Raw genomic sequence first — 14057 nt, 5'->3', positions numbered from 1 at the left:
CTACCTTCCTGGGTTCTAATAATTGGTGTTTATATCAGTGTATCTTAACAGAAAGGAGGCAACCACCTTAATCAGGTTTATCAAAATCACCTCAGGGACTTGTTCAAGCTCTGCATTTCCCTGAGCCCCTGCGGAAAAACTGGTACACCTTCTGAGTGGCGGCAGGTTGATGGGGGTGATTTTTTTCTCTCTTGAGAATTACTGGTGCTGTAGTGAGTCACTCTGTCCAATGAGAGTGGATTGTACTCTCTTTCAAGTGAATTAGGGCCAAGAAAAGAATAAAAACCAAACACTGATTTATATAACCCTTCATGTGAGGCTTTCACAGCAAAATAAATTTCTAATGGCAAGTTGTTGTCTCGTTGTCTAGACTGAATAATGTGGGCCAAGAAATGATACATAAAGTGCTCTAACAAATTGATAAGAAAAAAATAATAAATTTCCAATAAAAATGAGCAACAATAATGGACAATTCCTAGGAGAAACTAAAGTTACTAACAACTATTGGGGCGGGAGGGTGGGGAATGTTTCAACCTGACTAGGACCTGAGAAAAGTAAAGTTTCAGTGTGGGCTTGACTTCTGCTTCCAACCAAATGGATTAACAATGACCAGATTTGTCCTCACAATGAAACAATGAAAACTAAACAAGCTGCAGAAAATAGCGATTTGCATGACACTAGACATCAGTCAATGGGGAGAGTGATTCCTGAGAGGTGGGGCAGAAAAATGAGGTGAGCCACATGATTGTCCAGCTTCCACCTTGAGAGAGAGTTTCCAGGCTTTGGCACAGGGAGGAGGACTCAGGCAGAGACTAGGGAGCGCCCTGAGTTGAAAAGATGGAACAGAGAGAGAGTCCAGGGAGACTAAGGCATCTAGAATTTGCAGGATAGAATAATGAGAAGGAAAAAGCTGCATTCTGGAGAGAACCCCAGAAATCTGCAGAGGGAGGTTCCTGTTCAGTCTTTAGCTGAGTACTGATTAGCACATGCATGTGAGAAAAGCACCAGAGGCCAGGGAAAGAACTCCCAGAAGGATTGAAGTAGACACTGCCCGGCGCTCACCTAGGGCCTGTCCCACCAGCCACAATGACAAATCTCATGATTCACAGGACATGGCGGAATACTCAAAAGAATCTTGCCTCACTAGTAGGCAATTCATCTTTGAAAGAACATTGCTCTGGTCCCACCTAACAAATCTTAAAAGACACAAAGGATCAAACTGTTTCCAGGTAATTTATCTGCATTCCAGAACAAATCCCAATGTGAGTACAAAAATATTCAGCACCCAGCAAGGTAAGATTCACAATGACTAGATTCCAGTGAAAAATCGAACAGGCACATTAAAAAGAAAGAAAATAAAACTCATAATGAGGAGATAAATTAATCACATTGCTGATTAATGTAATAGTATTGGGGGCGCCTGGGCAGCTCAGTCGGTTAAGCATCTGACTTCAGCTCAGGTCATGATCTCAGGGTCCTGGGATCGAGCCCCGCATCGGGCTCCCTGCTCAGCAGGGAGCCTGCTTCTCCCTCTCCCTTTGCCCCTCCCCCTGCTCGTGCTCTCTCTCTCTCTCTCTCTCAAATAAATAAGTAAAATCTTTTTAAAAAAATGTAATGTGTTAGACTTGGGAACTAAAGACAATATAGCAGTTATTATACAAATATATTCTATATATTTAAAAAGTTAGAGACATAGGAGACATAAGAAAAGACCCACATCAAATTTGAAGATGAAGACTACAGTAGGTAGGAATAAAAAATACACTGAGATTAATAGCAAATTTGACATCACAGAAGAAAAATATTAGTAAATTTGAAGACAGCAATAAAAACTCTCAAGTATACTGAGAGAAAAGAGAATCAGAAAAATAGAGCATTAGAGAACTGTGGGACAACTTTAAGAGGCCAAATATACATGAGATTGGAGTGCACCAAGGAGTGGTGAGAGGCAGGAAAATATTTGTTGGAACAATGATCAAAACTTGTTCAAATTTGATGAAAACTATAAACCCACAGATCTAAGAATGCCAACTAACCCCAAACACAAGAAATATAAATAAAGTTACAACAAGGCATATTATAACAAAGTTGTTCAAAACCAGTGATGAAGAAAAAAATCTTAATATCAGCCAGAGAAAGAAGATATGTTCCATGCAGAAGAAGAAAATTTAGTCTGACAGCAGGTATGTCACTGGGAAAAAAGGCTAGTGGAATTGAGTAGAAGAATATCTAAAATACTGAAAGAAAAATATTATTAACCCAGAACTCTATACTCACGGAAAATACCTTTTTTTTTTTTAAGATTTTATTTATTTATTTGACAGAGAGAGACACAGCAAGAGAAGAAACACAAGCAGGGGGAGAGGGAGAGGGAGAAGCAGGCTTCCCGTGGCGCAGGGAGCCCGAAGCGGGGCTCGAGCCCAGGACCCTGGGATCATGACCTGAGCCGAAGGCCCACACTTAACGACTGAGCCACCCAGTCGCCCTTCAAAAATGAAAGCAAATTAAAGGCTGTTTTAGACATGCAAAAGATCCAAAAGCTAAAAGAATTAATCAGCAGCAGCAGTAATTAATTAACTACGAGAAAAGTTATGAAAGTCCTCAGACAGAAAATGATATCATACTGAAATACAATGGAATGAGGAGATCCAAAATGGGAACTATGTGGATAAATATAAAAGACTGTTTTCATTATTTAAATCTCTTCAAAAGATCTAAGCTGTTTAAACAAAAATGATAAGAGTTGAAGCACAAGTAAACTGTATGACAATAGCACACAAGGTGGAAGAGAAGAAATAGAACAATAATATGGTTTCTTACCCTCCTATAACTTAGTGTCTATTTGCAGTATCAGTCAAATCTTCAGCACTCTATGACCATCAATCTGTCCTGCAGATCTATTTCCTTAAAGCTATACACATAGATGCTTAGGGGTGTTTGAGGCAGCATCATTTGCAATAGCAAAGAACTGCAAGCATCCTAAATGTTCATCAACAGAGGAATGATTAAATAAATTTGGATCCATCCATATCATGTGGGATGTGGTGCTAAAAATAATGAAATAGATCTCCATCTGCTGATTTGTATTGTATTCAAGACATATTAAGAAAAGGTAGGTTGCAGAATAGTTATGTAGAGTGAGATACCACTTGAAGAGAAAGATGGATTGATGGATGGATGATAGATGATAGATAGATAGATGATAGATAGATAGATAGATAGATAGATAGATAGATAGATAGTAGGTAGGTGGGTACATACATAGTTAGGTAGGTAGATCATTTGAATATGCATAACATGTCTGGAAGAATCCAGTGGGGTGTTGTGACTTTTCACATACTGTCTTACACTATTTACTGTGTGCATTCACCCTTGGAACTCTGTGTTCAGGCCAATATTCTCCAAGACACCAAGCCTTTTCATGAACCTTTGCACATACTGTTTCTTCTACCTGAAATGTTTCCCCTTTCCTCCTTCACCTCACAAGCTCCTTTTTTTTCCAGTAAGGGTTCCAGCTCAATGTTACCTCCTCAAGATGCTGTCTTCAGAGTTCCTACTCTGCTTTCATTATCTGTTAGCACTTTCCACACCTTTACTGGCTCTCTCTCTCTCTTTTTTCTTTTAGCATGCTACCTCCCTCACTAAAAAGGAAGCTTCTCAAATCAAAAACCACTTTATAACTTTGTGTTTCAAGATCTAAAGCCATGCCTGGTACCTAATAAATACCTGCTAAGTGTTTGCTATTAAAAAGAAAAAAAAAAGGAATGGCCTTTTCATATGAAAGCCTAACTCCTAGCAAAAAGAAATTAGTCTCAGCACCCTAATCTGATAAATCTGGAATTTCTTTTAAAACGCCCATTTAGACAAAAAAAAAGTGTGCAAATCAGGAAGATATGGAGGCCCAATAATGTTGAAATAGGTTTAATCAAAATGGATGCTTTGAATTAAATGAATATCTTGAATAAATGTTAAGATTTAGTCATTTACTTTATTTTTTTTTATTTTTTTTTTAAGATTTAGTCATTTACTTTAAAGAAATTATTCTCTATTAAATCTTAACCATTTCAACTAATTCTTCAATTTTAATTTATACAAGGAAAAAATACAAATGACTGGGTTTTTTGGCATTTGTCAGTTATAAATCTTATTTTAAAAAGAAATATATGATTACAGTGTTGATTACAGGTCATATATTCTTTTTTTTTTTAAGATTTTATTTATTTATTTGAGAGAAAGAGATAGTGAGAAAGAACACAAGAGCGGGGTGAAGGGCAGAGGGAGAAGCAGACTCCCCGCTGAGCAGGGAGCCTGATGTGGGACTCGATCTGGAGACCCTGAGATCATGACTTGAGCTGAAGGCAGACACTGAACCACTGAGCCACCCAGTCACCCCTACAGGTCATATATTCTGTGAACCTTTTTTTTAATGTTGAAACTTCTATTCTTGTCTTTTTCTTTACTGTAGTTCAGACATGAGGAAAAGGTAAGGAAAGGAGCAGAATGTGATTGGCAGCAAACACAAACATTAACCAACCCTTCCCAAAGAGACTACAATGGAATGGGAATAATAATATAAATTGTAGGGGAGCCTGGCTGGCTCAGTTGGTGGAGCATGTGACTCTTGCTCTCGGGGTCATGAGTTCAAGCCCCCAGAGATAGAGATTACTAAAAAATAATAAATTAAAAAATGATAACATAAATTGAAAAAGAAAGTGAAAATCAGTTTCCACGTATAGCATGTGCCACTTGGTTTCTTGATTGCAGGAAGTGTTGGGATGATTGATGGATGTCTGGACGCGTGTCGCCTCTGTCTTTAACAAATCACAACAGTCCTTTTGTAATGCTAATAATGCAGAGATTCAGATAAATGACAGGGCAACCTAAAATTTCCATGGATGGTTGTGATTTCAAATATTTGTCCCATTGTCTGATGAATGTATCTTTCACACCATATGTCTTAAATTTCATTTCTGAGAATGCAGCTTACTGGAGTTATAGACTAATTGTTATATAAATAACTTATGAAGAATATTGTTTTGTTTAAGAGAATAAGATTAGATCTGTTCTATTAAGTCCTCCAAATAAACTATGGGACTTCTCTGTAATAAGAAGTTACTTATGTGGAACAGATGAACTGTCGACAGCCAAATGTTGCTCCTCATCATTGCCCATATCCCTTAGCACTTGGTACCATTCCTTACACAAAATAACCTTTTCAGTAAGTAGTCATTGAATTAATTAAAAGACTGGAATTCAGGAGTAACATCTTTCAACCACTCAGAGAAATTGATCTCTTCTAACACAACTCTAATTTTGCATTTGCCTAGAATTGGTGATTTTCTGGGGTGTTGTCCCACATCCTCTAGGACTTCGGCACTAAGTCCTGCTCAGTTTATCTCAAAGCCAACAGAGAAGTGCTTGAATTTTCAGCATACCAACACCCACAAACTCTGTCATCCATGGCCCACTCTACTCACTGGGCTTCAAATAATATCTTTGATACTCCATTTGTTTGCTTTTGTGGTATTTGTCCTAGAAATTAAAAAGTGTCTTTGTTCATGTTTTTATTGGGTTTCAAAATTCAAATGTCTGGAATGAGAAAAAATACTGCTGAAAACAAACTTTCTATGCTTTGTCCCTGAATAACCCGGTGATTAAATAGGATCAGTTGAATATGGCGTTTTACTTGTCTTTTCTCACAAAAAGATCTTAAGCTTCCTCTGACTTTTGAATATTAAGAAAATTTTGTAGTGAAGATGTGTAATTGAATTTAAAAATTTTTTTTGTCATGATATGCAGATTTGAGAAGTTTTTCACACAGCAGCCGCAGGGATCTCTTTAAAAATCTGATCACAGCTCCACTGCCTAAAACTTTTCAATGGTTTTCCATTTGCCCTACAATAAAGGCTGAACCTCTCACCCCAGCCTTTAAAGCCTTGCCTGACCAATTCATTGGTCTCATCTTATACCCTTTCTCCTCAACCCTCACAACTAGATATATCAAGTTCTGCTTTTAGTCTTCTTTCCACTAGAACCTTCTTGCATTCTCTTCCTCTGCTTACAACACTCTTCCCTCCAGCCAACACCACCTCAGGACTTTTACCACCCCCACGCCTCCTTCATACCTTCACTTGACTACTCAACCTTCAGTTTTCAATGTAAAAGTTACCCTCTCACATAAGAGATTTTGTTTCCATAGCATCTAGCAAGTTCTCTTCACAGTGACTTCTATAAAGTCTGTCTTCCACACTGAGTTGGATGTTCTCTGAGAGTGAGGGTTGGGCCTAATCTTGGCCCTAGTGGATCTTTAACTCCAGCACTGTGCTCAGTACGCACTTCTGTAACAATGAATGAGACAGTATTATTGCACATGCAATACTAGAAATGATCAGGGTTTGAATGTGATAGATCTGTTTTTTAATTTAGATCTAAATGATGGATAATCACAAAATAATCTTTTTCATCTGTTCACAACTCAATGTTTAAAGTCACAATTGATCAAAAGGGGCTAAAGGCCTTCAGCTGTGAAGAAAACAAGCCAGAATAAAAGAATAAATTCTTCCTTTTTCAAAAATTTTACCCATGGTTTACCTGCTGAGAATCATGGACTTCAGCATTGATTTTTAGTTGGTTTTCTTTTTTTTTTAAAGTTTATGATGAGCTTAGCCACTTTATATACAGGTTTTCCCCACTATCCAAAAGTGGAGTGTGCCTATGAAACCTTTCATAGGCCAAAATGGCTAAAATGAAGAAGCAATTACCATTTTATAAAAGCAAAAATCCTCTTGGGATTTCTTTCAATTAGCAAAAAAAAGACACTGATGTAGTTCTTCTGTAAAAGCAAGTGTTAAGCCAACTTTCAGATTGTGAGGGAAACCTGTATTTCAATATTGTACAGATGAAGGAGTAAAGGAGGTAAGTAAGATGTTTCAAAGTGAATGTTGAGTCTGACTCACCTTTGGCCAAAGACTGCTAGGTCTGCTGGGACACAGCAGCCACAGGTCACCCTTGGATATGGCTTTACCCACGGCTCCCATATAAAGCTATGAATCTACTCACAACACTGTGCATTTCCAAAGGCAGGAAGGGTTGGGACCTATAGTCTTTATATTCATATGACTATCCAGGAAGCACATAGCAGTTGTTTGGGGGACATTTTTTTTTACTGTACTTTACTGTATATAAATTTTTAATATAAAAATATATATAATTTGTGTAACTAAAAATATATAAAGCATATATATGTGTATGTATACCCTATATAGATAAAGTAACAGCTTTATCAAGATATAATTCACAAACTATACAATTCATCTGCTTAAAGTATATAATTTGAAGGTCTTTGGTATTTTCACAGAGTTGTGCAACAATCACCGCATTAAAATTTTAGAACATTTTCATCACCCCACACGGCAACCCTATATAGATTAGCAGCCATTCCTCACTAAGCTCCAATCCCCCGTCCCTAGGCAACAATTAATTGACTTTCTGTCTCTATAGATTTGCCCGTTCTGGGCATTTCATATAAATGGAATCACAATATGTGATTTTTTGGTGCCTGGCTGCTTTCATTTAGTATACTGTTTCAAGGTCTGTCCATGTAGTAGCACGTATCAGTACTTCATTCTTTTTATAGTTGAATAATATTCCACTGCATGGATATGCCACATTATATTTGTCCATTCATCAGTTTATAGACAGTTGGGTGATTCCACTTTTTGGCTATGATGAACAGTGCTTCTCTGAACACTTGTATACACATTTTTGTAGGGATATGTGATTTTAATATCTCTTGGATATATACCTAGCAGTGGAATCACTGGATAATATGGTGACTTTATGCTCAACCTTTTGAGCAACTTCCAGACTTTTCCAAAGTGGTGACACCATCCACCAGCACTGTATGAGAGAGTTCCAATTTTTCTACACCCTCACCAACATTTGATGTTGGTTGTCTTTTGATTATAGCCATCCTAGTAAGTATGCTGTGGTGTCTTGTGGTTTTGATTGTTTTTCCTCTTGATGGCTAACAATGTTGAATATCTTTTAATTTGTTTATTGGCCATTTGCATTTCTTTTGGGAGAAATATCTATTCGGATTCATTGTCAATCATTCAATCTGGTAGGTTTTTTTGTATTATTGAAATGTAAGAGTTCTTTATTCTGAATACAAGTCCCTTATCAGCTACATTATTGGCAAATATTTTCTTCCATTCTTTTCACTTTCTTGATGGTATCCTTGGAAGTATGAAAGATTTTAATTGTGATGGAGTCCAATTTATCTATTTTTTCTTTTGTCACTTGTGCTTTTGGTGTCATATTTAAGAAGACTTTGCTTGACTCAAGGTCAAAAAGTTTTACCCCTAAATTTTCTTTTTTTGTTGTTTTTTTAAGATTTTATTTATTTGACAGAGAGAGAGACCACGAGAGAGGGAATACAAGCAGGGGAGTGGGAGAGGGAGAGGCAGGCTTCCCACTGAACAGGGAGCCCGATGCAGGGCTCGATCCCAGCACCCTGGGATCATGACCTGAGCTGAAGGCAGACACTTAACGACTGAGCCACCCAGCTGCCCCTACCCCTAAATTTTCTAAGAGCTTTATATTTTTATATTTTTTAAATATTTTTTTATATTTTTTTAACCTGACCTTAGGTCTCTGATCCATTTTGAGTTAATTTTTGTACATGGTGTAAGGAAGATGTACAACTTCATCCTTTTACATATGGATATCCAGTTTTCCCAGAACGATTTGTTGAAAAGACTGTTTTTCACCATTGGATTGTCTTGGTACCCTTGTTGAAAACAAATTGATCATAAGTGTGAGGGGTTATGTCAGTACTCTCAATTCTATTCCATTGATCTATATATCTATCATTATGTCAGTACCACAGTGTCTTGATTATGTAGCTTTGTAATAAGTTTAAGTTTTAAAATCAAAGAATGTGAGTTTTTCAATTTGGTTCTCCTTTTTCAGGATTGTTTTGGATATTCTGGGTCCCTTGCATTTTCATGCGAATTTTAGGATCAGCTTTCATTTCTGCAAAAGGTCATCTTGAATTGTGGAAGGAATGATATAGAACTGTAGATCAATTTGGGAATACTGCCATCTTAACAATATTAAGTCTTTTGCTCTAAGAACATGGACTGTCTTTTCACTTATTTAAGTCTTCTTTAATTTATTTCAACAGTATTTTGCCGTTTTCAACCATTTAAGTTGTATACTTCTTGTCTTAAATTTATTTCTAAGTATATTTTGATGCTACTATAAAGGAGTTGGTTTTCTTGTTTTCTTTCAACTATTGCATGAAAAAAACCCAAGGTATATAAGGAGAAGTGGAATGATGTTATAGAGTTCTTATAAAATGTTATATGATCTTGTAGTGTCGAAAAATGCATACCCTCACAAAAAAATTAATATAAAACCCACTGATACCAAATACATTACTCAATGAGAGAGACAGAACCACCAAAAAAGATCAGTTTTTCTTATTAGTAGATAAGATCCTTGAGTTCTAATGATTGGGCTCCAAAAATTAAAAGAGGCTACAAATTAATGAATTAATCAAAGATGGAATGGGCCACCTCAGGAATTTTGACTCAATGAGAATGTTTAGAGATAATAAGTCTTTTTCAGCTTCTAGATTCTACCCTATTCATTAGCATGATCTGAACAAGTCCTTAATTTTTCTGGACCCCAGTTATTTCAGCTGCAAAATAAAAGGATGGGACCAAGTGAACACTAAGGTCTCTTCTAATAATGTTCCCAGATTATTACTTTATTAAATTTAGACAACAACAAAAAAATTAATGGCAAATGGTAATTTCTGCCCTCAAAATAGGCACACTCTTCCTAAGAAGGCACTGTACACAGAAATTTGGTCTCTCTCAAGGTTATATGCTAATGCCTTCCCATTACATATGGTGCTTATGGTCAAAATCTATAAATATACGCATTAGCCTTCTTTCCTAATTTTTCTACATTTTCTACAAACTTCGTGTATTTTATTATAGCACAAATGTTATATACCCTTCCTTATTACTCATTTTAGTGTTTAAATACCTTTGGTGCCTAACTTGGCCCCTAACTATTTCCCAATTCAGAACATCCTATGGAGAAGGCAGGATAGACTACTACTTAAGTAGTACACTGATTTATAGCAGCTGGAGATAGTCTCCAAGGCTCCTAATGTCCCTTACTTGTTTACCAGTTCTAGAAAATTCTTTATAAGGACTGAGATAACACTGAATACAAACAGGAAAAATGTTTGACTTTAAATTTATAATAAATCAACTGATTTTTGAAAAATTTATCATGTGAAATCCTTTAAAACTGTAAAGTATAATAAAAATAGTTTTTAAAGTATAAAAAAGCATAATAATAATTTTTAACCATTAAAGGTACAGGCACTCAGCATCTGACATGGGAGGTGATGAAAACAGATAGCAAAAAGGGGACAGAATAAACATCTGTGTGATGGGGGCTTTGGAGGAGACATGAAAAATATATACATTGAGGGCCCTGACAATAATCTTTGACTAAGAAACCGATTTGCCTAGGAGATGAATAGATAGATGGATAGATAGAAATAATCTTCTAGGAAAATTGGCAAATATATATGATATGATGTTATATCACATCATATACCATTTGGATGGCAGTAGGAAATTTGGAGAACTTTTTCTGGGCATTAGAAATCACAGTGTATGACACAAAAATAGACACAGAGATCAATAGAACAGAATAGAAAACCCAGAAATGAACACACAACTATATGGTCAATTAATCTTTAACAAAGCAGGAAAGGATATCCAAAAGGAAAGAAAGTCAATAGGAAAGACCGTCTCTTCAACAAATGGTGTTGGGAAAACTGGACAGCTCATGCAGAAGAATGAAACTGGACCACTTTCTTAAACCATACAGAAAAATAAATTCAAAATGGATTAAAGACCTAAATGTGAGACAGACACCATGAAAATCCTAGAGGAAAACACAGGCAGTAACCTCTTTGACACACCGGCCATAGCACCTTCTTACTAGATATGTCTCCTGAAGCAAGGGAAACAAAAGCAAAAATAAACTATTGGGACCTCATCAAAATAAAAAGTTTCTGCACAGTGAAGGAAACAATCAACGAACTAAAAGGCAACCTATGGAATGGGAGAAGATATTTGCAAATGACATATCTAATAAAGGGTTATTAGTATCCAAAATATATAAAGAACTTACAAAACTCAACACCCCCCCCAAATAATCTAATTAAAAATTTCTCCAACAGACACATGAAAAGATGCTCAAAATCACTCATCATCAGGGAATGCAAATCAAAACTACAATGAGATATCACTGCACACCTGTCAGAATGGCTAAAATGAACAACATAAGAAACAACAGGTGTTGGCGAGGATGTAGAGAAAGGGGAACCCTCTTGTACTGTTGGTGGAAATGCAAACTGGTGCAGCCACTCTGGAAAACAGTATGGAGGTTCCTCAAAAACCTAAAAATAGAACTACCCTATGATGCAGCAATTGAACTACTAGGTATTTACCCAAAGAATACAAAAATACTAATTCGAAGGGATACATGCACCCCAATATTTATGTCAACATTATCAACAATAGCCATATTATGGAAAGAGCCCAAATGTCCACTGACTGATGAATGGATAAAGAAGATGTGGTATATACATACAATGGAATATTGCTCAGCCATAAAAAGAATGAAATCTTGCCATTTGCAATGATATGGATGGAGCTAGAGTGTATAATGCTAAGTGAAATAAGTCTGAGAAAGACAAATACCATGTAATTTCACTCTTATGTGGAATTTAAGAAACAAAACAAATGATCCTAGGGGGAAAAAAAAACAAGAAACAGACTCTTAACTATAGAGAACAAATTGATTGTTACCAGAAGGGAGGTGGGTGAGGGGGGATGGATTAAATAGGTGGTGGGGATTAGGAGGGCACTTGTTGTGATGAGGACCAGGTGTTGTATGGAAGTGTTAAATCACTATATTGTACACCTGAAACCAATATTACACTGTATGTTAACTAATTGGAATTTAAATAAAAATTTTTAAAAAAGAAATCACAGTGCACTACTTAGATAACAATCTAATCTGCTTTTCCCAAAAGATATTCTGAATAGGAAAATAGTTGGGGCCAAGTTAGACACCAAAGGGTTTAAATGCTAAAATGAGCAATAAGAAAGGCGATTACACACACACACACACACACACACACACACAAATGCATGTATATATATACGTAAATATACACATGTATACATATGTATATTACCCAAATTATAGAAGTATCATTCATTACTCATGAAGATAATATTTATGACTGTCCACTATATGTGAGGTACCATTCTCCACCCTGGGGTTTTATCAGTAAACAAAACAGAGAGGTTACATTCTAGTGGGAGTATATTGTCAGATTAGATTTTACTGATCATAGCACCTAGCGCACAGGATATGCTTACCTCTTCTGACTATAATGTGGGATGTTATCTGTATCAGTCAGTGCTTGGTAAGAGGAGAACAGTCCCTTGAGTATTATGGAAGAAGGGACTTCTAGAATTGAGCTCGCACAGTTATGAAGAGCTGGTGGTGGAGTTGGGGCCACTCGCCAGTCAGGCCGAGAAACTCAGAGTCCAGGCTAAGAAGGGGAGCCGAGGGAAGCGTGCCGGAAGTGTGGCCTTTGTGCAGCAGTTGCCTCGCTAGGTTTCAGTCAGCCTCTGGTGGGGGGCCTGGGCCAGCTGCTGGTCAGCAGTTGGGAAGAGGAGCTGGGCATGGACCGCCTGGAACCCGCTGTGCACCCATGTGTCTGCCCGTCTCTGATCTGAGTGTGACGACCAGCCGAGAGCACGGGCCGCTCCATCATGTCTGCCCTTCAGCGTCCCGCAGCCTAACCAGGGTGACGCAGCCCAGAACCCCACACCTGCCATCATGGCGAAAATATGGTGTGCCAACAGATTCTAGGGTGGCCCTCGTGATTCCTGCCTCCGAGCGTCCACACCCTTGTAGAACACCCTCCGCCCGGTGAAGGGGGCACCCGTGACTTGCTTCTATTCAACAGAACACAGCAAAGGTGATGAATATCACTTCCGTGACTATGGTACGTTCCCTAAGGCTCAGTCTTCAGCAGACTGGAGCTAGAGAGACCCTCCAGCTGGCGCTGAAGAGGCAAACAACCATGTTGTGAACTGCCTATGGAGAGCGTGCCTTGGAAGGAGCAGCACAGCGCAAAAGACAAACCAACCCCCAGGCCTCACCAGTACTCACTGCCAGCTTCTGGTTGCACCTTTCCTTGTCTCGCCCTGGTACAAGGCTTCTCAGTCTCGGTGCTGTGGACACTGCAGGCTGGAGAACTTTGTGTGCGGGGAGCCATTCTGTGCATTGCAGAAGGTTTAGCAGCATCTCTGGCCTCCACAAACTAAACGCTATTATCATTCACCACTCTCCCCCCCAGTTACAGCAACCAAAACTGTTTCCAAACATTGCCAAATGTACCCTGAGGAGTAAAATTGCTCTGAGAACTGCTATTCCAGTATAAGAGCTAGTGTAGTACTGAGTGCTGTGTGGCCAAAGGGAAATCTTTAAAAAGAGAAAGATACTGGGGCGCCTGGGTGGCTCAGTCATTAAGCATCTGCCTTCGGCTCAGGTCATGGTCCCAGGGTCCTGGGATCAAGCCCCACATCAGGCTTTCTGCTTGGTGGGAAGCCTGCTTCTCCCTCTCCCACTCTCCCTGCTTGTGTTCCCTCTCTTGCTGTGTCTCTCTCTGTCAAATAAATAAAATCTTTAAAAAAAAGAGAGAGAGAAAGATAAGCCTTGGGCACAGTTAATTTGCACACTAGAAAAATCTATTTTCTAAGCACACACGCCCAAAAGTCAAAGCTGGTATTTGCAGTCCTAGGTTCAATGGCTTTTTCATCTTGCTTGCCAGCTAATAATGAAGAAAGTGCTCATGTGAACACATTACAGGTACAAGTTCTTTGGAAAACAAGACTATATTTCAAACAATTCGTGCAGGATTTGACTTAACCATTAAATAG

The 14057-nt window shown here is 38.0% G+C and overlaps 1 long non-coding RNA gene across 1 annotated transcript in view; it reads right to left on the bottom strand.

The window, feature by feature from the left end:
• Window positions 1-13638, bottom strand: part of LOC116630500 — a 35263-nt gene extending 21625 nt beyond the window's left edge. Inside the window, exon 1 of the long non-coding RNA XR_004298978.1 lies at window positions 13278-13638. This is a non-coding gene — a long non-coding RNA (uncharacterized LOC116630500). The remainder of the gene's footprint in view (window positions 1-13277) is intronic.
• Window positions 13639-14057: the final 419 nt, after the last annotated feature.

The sequence above is a fragment of the Phoca vitulina genome, unplaced genomic scaffold (assembly GCF_004348235.1).
Source record: "Phoca vitulina isolate PV1807 unplaced genomic scaffold, GSC_HSeal_1.0 scaffold4, whole genome shotgun sequence".
Taxonomy (NCBI): domain Eukaryota; kingdom Metazoa; phylum Chordata; class Mammalia; order Carnivora; family Phocidae; genus Phoca; species Phoca vitulina.
The sequence above is the reverse complement of the archived record's forward strand: the minus strand, read 5'-3'. Positions and strand labels throughout refer to the sequence as shown.